The 14,478-nt window shown below is 30.2% G+C and overlaps 1 protein-coding gene across 5 annotated transcripts in view; it reads left to right on the top strand.

The window, feature by feature from the left end:
* Positions 1-14,478, top strand: part of LOC145323806 (uncharacterized) — a 247,976-nt gene that overhangs the window by 123,114 nt on the left and 110,384 nt on the right. The gene's annotated exons all lie outside the window — the stretch shown is intronic.

Genomic DNA, 14,478 nt, shown 5'->3' with positions numbered 1-14,478 from the left:
AACATTCTTGATTGTATAAGTTTCAAACAAAGATTTCAATTTCTCAGAAGCAGTGGAAACCACATTTAAATACCTGAAATAAAATAATGGTAAAATTCTTAATAATATACAATATCATTCTACTACTATGACATATAAACATCCAATTACTGCATGGGTTGACTTAAATCTTTACACAGCCTTTATAGCCCATCAAAACTCAATATAATAAACAACAAAAAGGTACGTTTGCACCTGGCCTAAGACATTTCTAAAGATTCCCTGAAAAGTATAACCAATTCATGTAATTTTTACCACAATATTTTCCTGAGCCAGAGCCGTTATTTTTGTTAAAAAACGGCTTCACATTAGATTTAAATTTTTTTTTATTTGATATAATTTGTTAACTCTGCTGTGACGTGTGCAAATGCCCCTTAAAAGTTTTTCAAGGCCATTTTTATCCAAAATTGAACTTTTAAAACCTTTAAAAGTCAATAATAGACTTGGCAAACAAATACGTTAAGTTTTTTTTGATTTTAAGTCATAGCAAGAGCCAAATCCAGAGCCCTGAAATTACTGCTTACAAAGGCTAAAAATTATTTCCTAATACTATTGGCCAAAATCAATATGGGCAGACACAAATCAGACATCTAAAGAGATGAGACAATGACCGAAAAATTGATGAACATTCCCAATAATGACACACAAAATTACCCCTTTTGTAGATAAAAATTAGTAGTTGAAATGCTTGAACACTAAACTTTATAAACCAACCAATCAAAATTCAGTAGGAGTTCCAAAAATTTTTGAGCCAACAAATAAGAAAAAGCTATTGTTAAACTTTGGGGACTAGTGTAATAAACAGCCCATTGTCCCCTCTCTCTCTGGACACAAATACATCATTCTATTTTGGCAAAAACATTCAATTACTACAAAAAAGGAACTTAAAATCATTGAAGTGTCATTTACTAAAATGATTAAAATGGAGTAAAAGCAATGTAGAATTACATCCTTCCTTTATCATAATACTACAGAGAAAACTATCTAAGGATTAGAAGGTGGATGTAATATCATTAATAGTTAGCCAAAGCTTTTCAGAGATGCTTAGAATTAAATTTTAAAATATTAAATCATACCATTTAGAGACACATCTCATTTCCTTCTGATCAGCCGTAGAACAATAACTCATAATTTTGCCAATGATCTCTGGAGGCAAGTCCTGGAATCCTTTAGCAACAGCCTAGAAATATACAAATATTTTAATACAAGAAAATAAAGGTACCTATTGTGTCTAATACAAAAAACATCCTTTATGTAATGAAGGTACCATTGATATACTTAGAGTAAAACACTAGGGGTAGAAGGGGTTAACTAACCGTATTTCCCTATAACAATGACCTTGTGCCGACTTTCGATTTGGTGTTTGAACATCAACCAATGCAGGTTACCCATAAACTTAAATTGTTATTACTGAAATGATCCAACCCTGCAGGGAAACCTTTACCAAATATATTCTCACTTTTAATTCAAAACAGTTCTTGATTATGGATACCTATTGAAATTTTTTTTTACCTCATCTGGCTTCTTTTTATTTTCAGATACTTTTTTATCACCAGACATTTTGAATATCTGAAAAATAATTTAGAAATGTTGACAAATTTTCAAACATCTTTATTTTTATTCTTTAAAAAAATATCAACCTTGATACTAAAATTTGCAAAATAATTAAACATTAAATTTATTTTCTATTATGAAAGAGTCTAATGTGAGCAAATATTTTTATTCATCTTGATCAAATTATATTTGATGAAGAATATAGCAGTGTATTTCATCTACTTTTAGATTCATAATAACTTTTACTTAATAAATCATTAATATTCACACAAAACCTAACATATTTATCACAAATCATCTCCCTGTGTATATTATATATACTTAAGTGTAACAAAATAAACAACAATTTTCTAAAATGTAGTACAACATAATATGAGTTAGATAAATAATGTTATCAAGTATCAAATAATATGTAAAATCAAATCATTTGCTTTTATTGTTGTTAGAATTTAGCAACATTACAAACTAATATCTATTGATTTCTAATTGCATTTGATTGAAAATAAAGTAGTGTATTTCATGAACTTTCAGATTTATAATTACATTTACTTAATATATCATTAGTAGTACTCTTATTACAACAACAACAACAAAACATGAAAAGTTATAATTTTTGATTAATCACATTAATTTAAACTAGGAAAAACCTCTTTTGAACAGATGATAAATTATTAAATGCTTTTTTATAGTTAAAATTGCAGATATTGCTGTGCTAAAAAAAATACTTCACTTGTTTGGAAGGTGAAACAAAAAAGAAGCAAAACTTTAAAATTTGCATGAGAGTCAAAATTTTTATATTAAGTTCAAAGTATTTTTTTCACATATTTTTTTGAGTCTTTTTAGGTTAATCATATTTTGAAAAACTTACTTTTTAAGGAAAATTGTATAAGAAAAAACAACCAAATAAATAAATAGGAATATAGCAAGAAAATTCTTTTTGTTTCATTCATTTTTTGCCATGAAAAATTTATATTTTTTTGTGGAATAAAAAGAAATAGTTTGTAACTTTTTTTTCTTTGTGTATTATTCTTCAGTTAGCAGAAATATATCACATATCCATTAAAAAATATGAAAAACTAAAAAAATTCTTTTTCTCAAGAGCTTTTTAGAAACTTTGGCCATAAAAATCTCCCTTGATATATTCTTAAAATCAAATTTGTCTTCTTTTTCTTGTGTAAATTTTGTAGAGAACAAGAACATATGCCACTTTTGATGATACATTAAGAAATAAGGGTTGTACACTAAGATATATAAGTTTTCCGGAATTTTAAAGTTAGGGGGAGATTTGAAATCTGCATCAAATTTTGAGGATTTTTTATAAAATTCTTTTTTTCTATAATTCTTTATCTAAAAGCGGAAATGCAATTTAAGTTATTTAATTTTAGCATCTGTGATTGGTGGATTTAAAAAATCTGCGCTCTGATTGGATGGCGTACATCATTCAACCAATTAGAGCGCAAGTAGTTTAAAATCCACCTATCCTATTGGTCAAAATTAATTAACTTAAAATGCATTTCCGCTTTTAGATAAAGAATTATACAAAAAACGAATTTTATAAAAAATCCTTAAAATTTGATGCAGATATCAAATCTCCCCCTAACATTAAAATTCCGGAAAACTTATATATCTTATTGTACACCCTAAAAAATACTTTTTCATTGGTCTTACTGTACTATTAAAAAAAGAACAAATATGTTAATAATAGTATGAAGTAAAATAATTGAATGTAAAATCAATGTGTGCAGAATAACCTCAGATAGAATTATTGTAAAGCAAGAGCCTCTGTCTTCAGGTTGTTTAACTCTTCTCTAGATTTTCTTATAGAATATCCATTTTTATCACAGGTTCTGAGTTCTTCTATATTTCTTCCAAAAGCTTTAATAAATTGAAGTTCAGAGGTAGCATTACCATAATTCAGATAAAGACGTTTCAATCTTGGTATCTCAACAACTGGTAGGGAAGGGTTTCTGAATACATAGATGTCTAATCTTATCTCATATAAGGTATCCTTGTTATTCTTGATCAAGGATAGTGCAAAATCACCAGGTATACGTAATAATTCCAGATATTGAAGATTAGGTATCTTTATATCTCCAATATCACTATGTGTAAATTTAACATGAAGCAACTTCAACTTTGTAATTGTATCCTTGTTATTCTTGATAAAGGATAGTGCAGCATCACTAGATGTATAATCTAATTCTAGGTATTGCAGATTTGGTATCTTTATATCTCCAATAACAACCACCTTCAACTTAGTAATTGTATCCTTATTACACTTCATCAAGGATAGAGCAACATCAACAGGTATATTCCTTAATTTGAGGTATTGTAGATTTGGTATCTTTATATCTCCAATATCACTTAGTCTAAAGTTAACCATATTCAACTTCAACTTAGTAATTGTATCCTTGTTAAACTTGATCAAAGTAAGAGCAACATCACCAGATATATTGAATAAATCAAGGTATTGTAGATTTGGTATCTTTATATCCACAATATCACTATGTGTAAAATTAACATGATCCAATACCAACTTTTTAATTGAATCCTTGTTACACTTGATCAATGCTAAAGCAGATTCACTAGGTGTTAACAGATTAACTAATTCCAGATATTGTAGCTTTGGAAACATTAGATTATCTAATTGTTCAATGTCTAGTGTGATCCACCATAGTGACAAATGAGTAATATTTTCTTTGTTAACTGCATCTACAAATGTGTTCACAATGTTATTATCTTCAGTACCAAGTGCTAAAGATGTCAGTTTAAATAGATGAGGCACTTGAAGTACAGAACTGTTGGGTATCTCTAAATTCTTAACACCAAGATGTTCCAGCTTGTCACCATACCTGGCCAAGATTGCCTCCCATATACATATATTATGTAACTTCTTATCAATATAAAGAAAACTAATATCTAGCCGCTGAATATTTGTGAATTCCAGATGAGGCTGCAACAATATTTTTGGATCGTAAATTTTTAGTGAGACTATATTCTCCTTGTAACTAGTTAATATTTTTATTTGGCCAGAAGATACTGGATATGTATCTAAATGTAGATCCAACCTGATTTCTGGCCCAAATGATCTCTTTATTGCATTTGAGAGAACTTCAGATATTTGAGAATAATTAACAGGAACATTCTTGATTGTAAAGGTTTCAAATAAAGATTTTAGTTCTTTAGAAGCAGTGGAAACCACGTTGAAATACCTAAAATATAATATAGGTAAAATACTTATTAATAAACAAAAACAATTTTAATGCTTTACTACTTGTGGAATTTTGCCAAAAATTTAAATTGAAAAAAAGTTACTTATGTAACATTATACACTTGTATCTCTTTTTTGGTCTTTAAAAAAAATCATTTTAACAGTCACACTTACATTCTAGTACTTATTTTAAAAAACTTTTGGGACTAGTGTACTAAACACCTTTACCCATTCATAATGAGCTCCCTTTTTTTGGACCTATCAAGCTGAGAATTTCAGGGAAGGCTTATTTTATCATATCTTGAATTCCAACAATCCATCCATCCATTAAATTATTTTTTTTAGGGGGGGGGGGTCGGTTAAATAAAGAAAGTAAAAACATTTTGTGGGGAAGAAAATTTTGTTTTTTGATAGGGGGGAGGGGGCAATAGTCAACCACTCCCCTTTTTTAATTTTAGTTTAGAATTATTTTTTTGGGGGGGTATTTGTATTTTTCTTTTTTGGGCGGTTTGGGGGTCACAGGACCAGTAGGTATATTCCCTGAAGAGTAGAGCCCAATCAGTTCAGTGGTTTGTCACGATTGGGTTAACCCTCCCCTCCCTTGCTTTTATACTACAGGGAAGCAAACATTGAAATGTAAATGTAATATAATTATAAGTTTGGCAAAGATTTTAGATTTTGATTCATACCATTTAGAGACACATCTCATTTCCTTCTTATCATCTGTAGAACAGTAACCCATAATTTTGCCAATAACCTCTGGAGGCAAGTCCTGGAATCCTTTACCAATAGCCTAGAAATTAGCAAACTTTAATGTTACATTCACTGCAAGACAACTATCATTATAATTATATTTATACATGGAATGCTTCAGAAAAAATCCGCATAAGTAGATAGAGAAGTAAAACAAATTTTCCCCATAATGTTAAGGTCACACACAGACAAAATAAATTATAGAGTAGGTTTTTTTCTAATTAAAGTTGTTGCGTTTTTTTGTTTTGTTTAAATTACCTGAAGATTTTATTCTGAATATTTAATCTTAAAGGACGCCTGCAAGAAATACCACGCTTTAACGGCTGAAAGACTGCCACAAGTAGACCCAATACCCCAAATTTAAAGCCTTCAGCTTCAATAACAAAAAAGTTCTAGGCAATTCAAAATAGCATTTTATGTACAATGAAATTTTTGAAAGATTTCCAATGCTCATAAAAGAAAAAACAATATTAAATTACGTCGCCTAGACACAAAATTATAACCTTATCTTTGTCAGAATTTTAGATTGCCGGTAACTGATTACATTTCTACAATAAAAACACCACATTTCATAGTCAAAATCTATAAAAAAAAATCCGATTTAATTGCATTTTTAAACGAAAATCATTGCGGAAACAAAGGGGGAAACTAATAAAAGCTCAGCTGTGATTGGTTGTTAAGCTGATTCAGCCTTCTGATTGGCTACAGTACACTCGGTAAAATGCAAGTTAAACTTAATTTTTTAAAATGATTTTAACTATAAAAATGGGTATTTTTATTGTAAAAATATAATTAGTTACCGGAAACCTAAATTTATGACAAAAATAAGCTTATAATTTTGTTTCTAGGCCACGTAGTTTAATTTCAAAGTTTTCAACATGAGCATTGCAATTCTTTCAAAATTTTCATTGTACATAAAATGTCATTTTAAAATGCCTAGAACTTTTTTGTTATAGAAGCTGAAGGCTTCAAATTTGGGGTATTTGGTTTACTTGTGGCAGTCTTTCAGCAGTTAAAGCGTGGTATTTCTTGCAGGCTTCCTTTAAAACTTGAAAATGCAATGAGATTTTTACAAATTTTTGAAACTTGAAATTTTACAAGCTACTACATATTGTATGACTTTAATTATTATGTAAAAGAAGAAGGATCTATGTCTGATTGTGCCCGCCCACCTTTCCATAAAAATATCGCCTTTGGAATTTAAACCTCCATCAATGTTTTACCTTGGCTTGATTTCCTTGCAACTCCAGTTTATTTCTCTTTGTAACATTGTGTTCAGGGTTAACAGAACGTTTATCCCCAGGCATTTTGAATTTCTGAATATTATGCAACTTTTAATAGACATAACCTGGAGTTGCTGTTGTTGTGTTGACTTTAATTTTCCCAGGTATTACAAAAAAATCATTACAACAAAGGAGAATGATCCTAATATTATTCAATAATGCTTAGTATAATTTTTTTAAGCTCTTTTATACTAAAATCCAAAAACATTTTGTGAATTTCTATCTCAATTTCCAAGTTAGAACTTACAAAAAAAGCTTAAATCTTAAAGAGAAACGCAACCCCCCCTTGTTTTAATCATTGTAGCTTGTTAGGTTTATTACACTTTAACTGACTTACATGAAAATATCAAAATATTTTTTTTTTAATTTTCAAAAATAAAATAACCAAAAAAGGTGTTACTTTAATATAATTTAATTTTGAGGAATATAAATGTCTACTTTCAGGCTTATATTTACTTAATACATCATTAGTTCTCTTATTAATAAACATTAAAGGTCATACTATAAAATTAAACACAATTATATTTACAAAGACAGCACAATATCAACAAGCCGATAACTCCCCCCCCCCCCCCTGTTAACATAATTCCATTTAAACGCAGGGAGTAAGGGAGGGGACAGTGGGAAATAAATTCAAATTAAGAGTTCTCGCTGAAAGGCAATGAAAACCAGATTTGTCTAGAAAATTTGAAGAAAATAGCAAAGTGTTAATTTTAATCTACTTTAGAAAACTCCAAAATGAGAAAAAATTCTGTTTCATACTTTCAATAAAAATACTGTTAAAGGATGAAATAATATAATCACTTTTTGATTTCTAAAATCCCATAAATAATACTTTAGATAAAATATTGTGTAAAGATATTTAATTAACTTTACTTGTTGAATAATGTAATCAATTTTTGCTTTTTCCACAAAGTTTTATTAACATGTTAATTTTAACACTTTAAACATACTGTTCTTTCTATATGCATTTTTATATACAATATATACACTTGTTTTGTTGACGTCAATTGACATACTGGTTAATTTTTCACTTTTCACTGTTTTTTTTTCATTAAAATTTTTAGTTTATTTTAATTACATATACACAGTTTTATGTTTTCGGGCAAAAATTTACTGACGAATAATCTACCATGCTTCATGATACTCTGACTGGTTTCTGGGCTATGCCCAAGAACAAATACAGCTTTCCATTATAAATATGTTGAGTAGCCAGGTAAATTTTAATAGCGAACTTTCTTTGAGAACTTTGCCCCTAAAGGTTTGATCAAACTAATTTTTGGTGTTTTAGATTTTAAAGAAAATTTTAATTGGGGCGGGGGGGGTAGGGGTGTCCCATCCCCTAAGAATTTAGTTAAAAACCTTCCCGAGACTTATGAGAAGCTACCCTGTAAAGGAGAACCTGATCGGTTCAGTGGTTAGCGAGACCCTTGCTACAAACAAACAGACAGACAGACATCGTTCTACTTTGTATTATAGATAATCTACTTTTGTTTTTGAGGGTTTGGGGATGTCCCCCCCCCTCCATCAAAAAAAAAAGAAAGATAATATAACCACAGGACCAGAAGGTTCAGTGTGTTTTTTTTATGAGAACTTTTTTGAAAGCAATTTTACCCCACTTATAGTTATCAGAATTTAATGATTAATGGCTTATTTTCTTTGTTTTTTAAGGCAATTAATAGAACAATAAAAAAAAATTCAGTTTTTATTTAAAAAGTACAGTAAAATCTAAATTTCAAAACTTAGGTGTCAACATGTAAAAATGGTTTTAGCGCATTTTTCTTAAAAAAATGGATTTTCTGTAGTCAACTTTGGGGGGCCAGTACTCCCTCCCTGGTTGAGATATGACCTTCAAACTTTGATATGTTCTAGTACATGTCCCTAATAGTATCTGTATACATTTTTAGTTCATGACTCAACTTTGAAGTGTTTAGCAGCCATTCTTGCAAAAGGTTGATTATTTGAGCATAAGAAAAATGCGCTAAAACCATTTTTAGATGTTGACACCTAAGTTTTGAATTTTAGATTTTACTGTACTTTTTAAATAAAAACTGAAATATTTTTTTGTTGTTCTATTAATTGCCTTAAAAAACGAAGAAAAAAAGCCATTGATCATTAAATTCTGATAACTATAAGTGGGGTAAAATTGCTTTCAAAAAAGTTATCATAAAAAAAACACACTGCACATTGGGGCATATCAACCAGAAAGGGGATTTAATTATTTAGTACCCTTAAAATTCATCTCACAAAAATTTCATTTATACTTTTTTGTAGGCAATTTAACAACAAACAAATTTGCTTTTATGTTTTTTTCTGTCATTTGAAAGGAACATGGAGATAAAGGTCATTTTATGAAGGTAGATAGAAAATTACCAGATTAACCCCTCCCGAAAATAGCCCCCCCTTACCCTATCCATCTATCTATCCATCAATCTATCCATCTATCTATTCATATATCAATCCATCTGTCTATCCATCTATCTATCCATCTATCTATCCATCTATCTATCCATCTATCTATCCATCTATCTATCCATCTATCTATCTATCCATCTATCTATCCATCTATCTATCCATCTATCTATCCATCTATCTATCCATCTATCTATCCATCTATCTATCCATCTTTCTATCCATATATCTATCTATCAGTCTATCCATCTGTCTATCCATCTATCTATCCTTCTATCTATCCATCTATCTATCCATCTATCTATCTATCCATCTATCTATCCATCTATCTATCTATATATCGATCCATCTATCTATCCATCAACTATTCATCTCTTTATCCATCAACTATCAATTTATCCATCCATCAATCTATCCCTCTATCTATCCATCTATCCATTTACTTATCTATCTTTCTATCCATATATCTATTCATCTACCTATCCATCTAACTATCCATCTATCTATCCATCAACTATCTTGAATTTCGTGTTAAAAATGTCTAATTAGGGGTTTTGGTTATCAGAGCAATATGATAATTTTTTAGTAGCGCAGCTACCCTATCACTAGCTTTTTGGGCCCTTTAAAGTGTAACTAGGTTAATTGTAGTCCGATTTTAGTGTTCAAAGTGTCAAATTTGGGGTCATGGAATTCGTTTCAGTAGGAGGGGAGGGGATGGTGTAAATGGGGGTGGATGGGGATCCTTATTTTAGCAAGCTACAAGTTTCACTTTATTTTTATGTTTAATAAATCCATTATAAATGTGGGCATGATTAACATAAATTTTTATTAACTAATATCTATATTTATAGTGATATTATGATTCTTGTTTACTGTTTATATGTACACTAGCGGTTTCGCCCCTAGCCTCTAGGGGATTTGCCCCAAGAGGTAATTAAACAAGGATGACAACATCCACGAAAGAAGCGAAGCTCTGAAATGGAAGGACAAACGAACATTAACACTTGTGAAGTGTCAGAACTGAATATTAATGCATGTCTATACAAAATTGTAATTAAAACTGATTAAATACATGTTAATGTTTGAGGACATACTGACGTTTTTAGGACTTGATTATAGAGATGCTTCGCTTATAACAATAGACGTTATTGAAATAGGAATCAGTATTCAAAAAATCAGATGAATAGGATATTTTTAACATTCAAAACCATTATTTGTTGTCAAAAAAGTAAAAATCAGCTTGTTATAAATGGATGTACGGACTTTCTGGTAACGATTATAGAGTTGCTGTGCTTTCTAAGTCGTACCTAACTGTTGTAGAAATCAGCATGAAAAGTTTGAGATCGATAGGACAATTCTAGCCTGTTTAAGTTAAGTAAAAGAGCTAACTGTACCAGATGTACGGACGGACCGACCCTAATTATAGAAATATGAAAAAATTGAGGGGGATTTTTATTTTTGAAAAAGATCTTTAAACAACCACAGAGCCAGTAGATATATTCCCTGAAGAGTAGAATTCAATCAGTTTAGTGGTTAGCGAGATCTTAAGGGATGGGCGGACAGACAAACAGAAATTAAGCTACTTTGTATTATATATTAACACCTAGGGATCTAAGGAACAAAACAATAACCGATTAATATGTACATCCCCAATATTGATACATATTTAATAGATACATATTTAATAAATTACATTACAAAATTATTTGTCTGTAGATGACAATTAGTGGTTGAAAAGTTTTGACACTCATCTTAATGAACCAACCAATAAAAAATCAATTAAATTTCCTGAAGTTCTTATGCTAACGAATATAAAAACGTTATTATAAAACTTTGAATTTTGGGGACTAGTGTAATTAACAGTCCCCTCCCTTTCTAAATAAAAATGCTGACTTTAAACATGAATACCCTGTAACTACATAATTTAAAAACAAAGCATTACCAATAGACAGACAGAAGACTACTTACTAATTCCAATTTAGAATGATTATAAGAACCTCACGTTATTTGCATATTAACTTTATCTTTCCGCAGTGAGGTAGGGGACATTGGGCTGTTTATAACACTAGTCCCCAAAGTTTTACAGTTGTGTGTTCAAACGTTTTAACTACTAACTTTAATCTACACAAGGGGTAATTTTGTGTATTATCATTGGGGATGTACAACAATTTATTGACCTTTGTCTTATCCCTTTAGATCCCTGATATTTGTAATAATCTATAGAAACGATTATTTAGTTACATTAAAACATCAAACATAAAGACGTTTAGATTTAGGTTTAGCCCCCCCTCCTCTCTTCCCCATCATTTAGTGCAATAGGACTTGAAAATATTTATTATTAACTTTAATTCTAAGTCAGAATAAATATTTCCCAATATGTCTATGTTTTTGTGTCTTTTATTTATTTGAATTATATCTTAAGTTTTGACTTTAAAAGCGCATTTAAACGCCTTTTCTTACAAGCTTTTCGTGCACCCACGTTCAGAAAACGGGCTAAAAACCCCTACGGGGGCGCGGGGGGGTAAATGAAACCAGTGCTGGCGATTAAAATATGTCTTTGGGTAATCAAATATAGTTTTTTTAGCCGGCGACACCCGGCAAAAACATGTTTCCTCTTACTGTCTTCTTAAATGTTGATTAAAAAACAAACAAATAAAAACTAAAATCTTGACTTCAACTAGAATTATTTAGGACTAATTTCTTCAATTTGTGTTTTTTTCTTTTATACTGTCAAAATATATGTAATGCATGACTCATCAGAAGTTATTTTGTCTAATTATGTTAATTCTAAGAGATTTTATAATACTTTTAAAATTGTTGGTGAAACACAAAAAGTATGCCTTTTTCTGTAAGAAAATTTTTGCATTTCTTGACTTCCATGCATTAGAATGCTTACTTAAAAAGCGTATTTTTACGATTCCTTTGAAATCTGATGTACACTGGGTATGATAATACTCATAGAATGTTTAAAACTTGATTTGGGGGTGGTGAATTGTTACACCTTGTTGCCCCTATGTGCACTGTATATTCCCTGAAGAGTAGAATTCGATTGGTTCTGTGGTTACTGAGATCTTAAGAGACAGACATCTACTACTTTGTATTATAGATAAGCGAAGTTTCTCTAAATGTTGGTTTACATCATACGAAATTTTTGTTTATACCTTTAGCTATATGTGCAGTCATTGAAATCCTTTATGGATTATAAGCCGAGCTGAATTATACTGTTTTAATTTTACTATTCTAGACATAGCTTTTTGATTCTTGATAAATAATACATTAGTTCACAAAATACGTTTTAGACATAAGTATAGCCGCAGCCGCAAAGATTCCATTTTTATGTAGTTCTATGTTTTTAATTTCAAAACAAGTGTATATATAATACTTTTTTCAATTTATTTCAATAGAGCAATTTCAATTCATTTTTTTAACACCTGAAATAAATCAATTAGTCATATTTGAAAAGTTTTTAGCAAATTTTAAGTAAACAAGGATGACAACATCCATAAAAGAGAAGCACTGAAACGGTAGGACAATAAACTCTTGTATAGTGTCAGAACTGAATAATATAAATATATAAAAGTCGAAGCAAAATTGTTGAAAAACTGCTTGAAACTGCATAATGTTTATGGACATACTTACATTTTTCGACTTAATTATAGAGTTGCTCCACTTATAATTTTGTACTTTGTTGTCCCAGGAATCAAGATACAAAAAATCATATCAATCGGACAATTAGATCACATAAAAATTTGTTGCTAAAGTAGAAAAATTAACATGTTTAAAATGGACGTACGGACATTCTGGTAATGATTATAGAGTTGCTACGCTTTTTAAATTGTACCTAACAACTACAGGAATCATCATGCAAAGTTAAAATCGATAGGACAATTCTAACATGCCTAAATTAACGAAAAAAGCTATCTGTCTCTGTCTAACAAGGACGGTGATGTTCATTACATACATCACAACGTTTCATCTAAATATTCCACGTAAAGCTCTTATTTTTTAACAGCTATTTCTATTTTTTTCTCTTAAAATATGCATGGTTTTTTGTTATTATATAATTCGTTAGGTCATGCAGAAATGTTTACATTTTAAAACAATTGTTTAGCCTAAGTTATGGTGAAAAATTTACTGCTGTCGTTTAGATTTGACCACTTTTAGACCACAGTATTGATTTTCCACACAATCATGCATAAATTCTATTTAAGGAAACTGTGATGGCCGACTTTGAGAATCAGATTATTGGATACTTTCACGAGAGATTAGAATAACCTGCCACTAGGAAATTAAATTCATCTGTATTCTGTACCATAAATGAATCATTTATTTCTTCATAAAATCTATTATAAGCTCTACAAATTTTTCGTACAATAACAAACATTTTATCCTAGAACATGCAACCTTTTATACTAAAGAGAAAACTATCCTAACACATAAAGGTAGATGCAGTATCCTGTACCTTTAATGTAGTTCGGCAAAGATTTTCAGAGAAACTTATGTAGCCACACCACCAAACACCTTTCTAGTTGTAAAAACCGTTTCACACACCTGAAGGGTGTGCAAAAAATGCGTAGATTTTTAAAATTTAAATTGCGCGGCTTGTGTTAAGAGTAGAAAAAATTTACACGTACCTTTAGAACCGCTTGGAAGTTTCTTTTTGTGAAATATAAAAACGATTCCTGTGCTACGCATACTTTAGGAGCTACGTGTTAAAATGTCCCAACTGACGTAAAACTTGACTAGCGAATAGTTAATTCAAAAAGAACTGCGTACATTTTAAAATTTTAAATTGCTCAGCTTGTGTTAATAATAGAAAATTGTTACGCATACCGCTATAAATTCTAATTTTTTTGAAATATAAGAATGGTCCCTGTGCTATAAATAATCTAGAAGGTAAAATGTCGCAAACTTTACTCGCAAGTCAAGTTTTCAGTCAGTTGGGACATTTTAACACGTAGCTCCCTAATTATACGTAGTAGAGAAATCGTTCTTATATTTCCAAAAAAAATAGACTTCGTTGCGGTATGCGTAACATTTTTCACATATTAACACAAGCCGCGCAATTTGAATCTTGAATATATACGCATTTTTTGCACACCCTTTAACTGTACAGTCACTCTGATGCTGCACAATTTCTTGGCCTTCCATAGGCTGAAATTTTTTATCACCATGGATAGCAAAATTGAGATGCATGAGCTATTAAGAAGAAGATGACATGTCATC

The sequence above is a fragment of the Acartia tonsa genome, chromosome 7 (assembly GCF_053477335.1).
Source record: "Acartia tonsa isolate MP-2025a chromosome 7, ASM5347733v1, whole genome shotgun sequence".
NCBI lineage: Eukaryota > Metazoa > Arthropoda > Copepoda > Calanoida > Acartiidae > Acartia > Acartia tonsa.
Note: the sequence above shows the minus strand (reverse complement) of the source record. Positions and strands in the feature narration are given on the sequence as shown.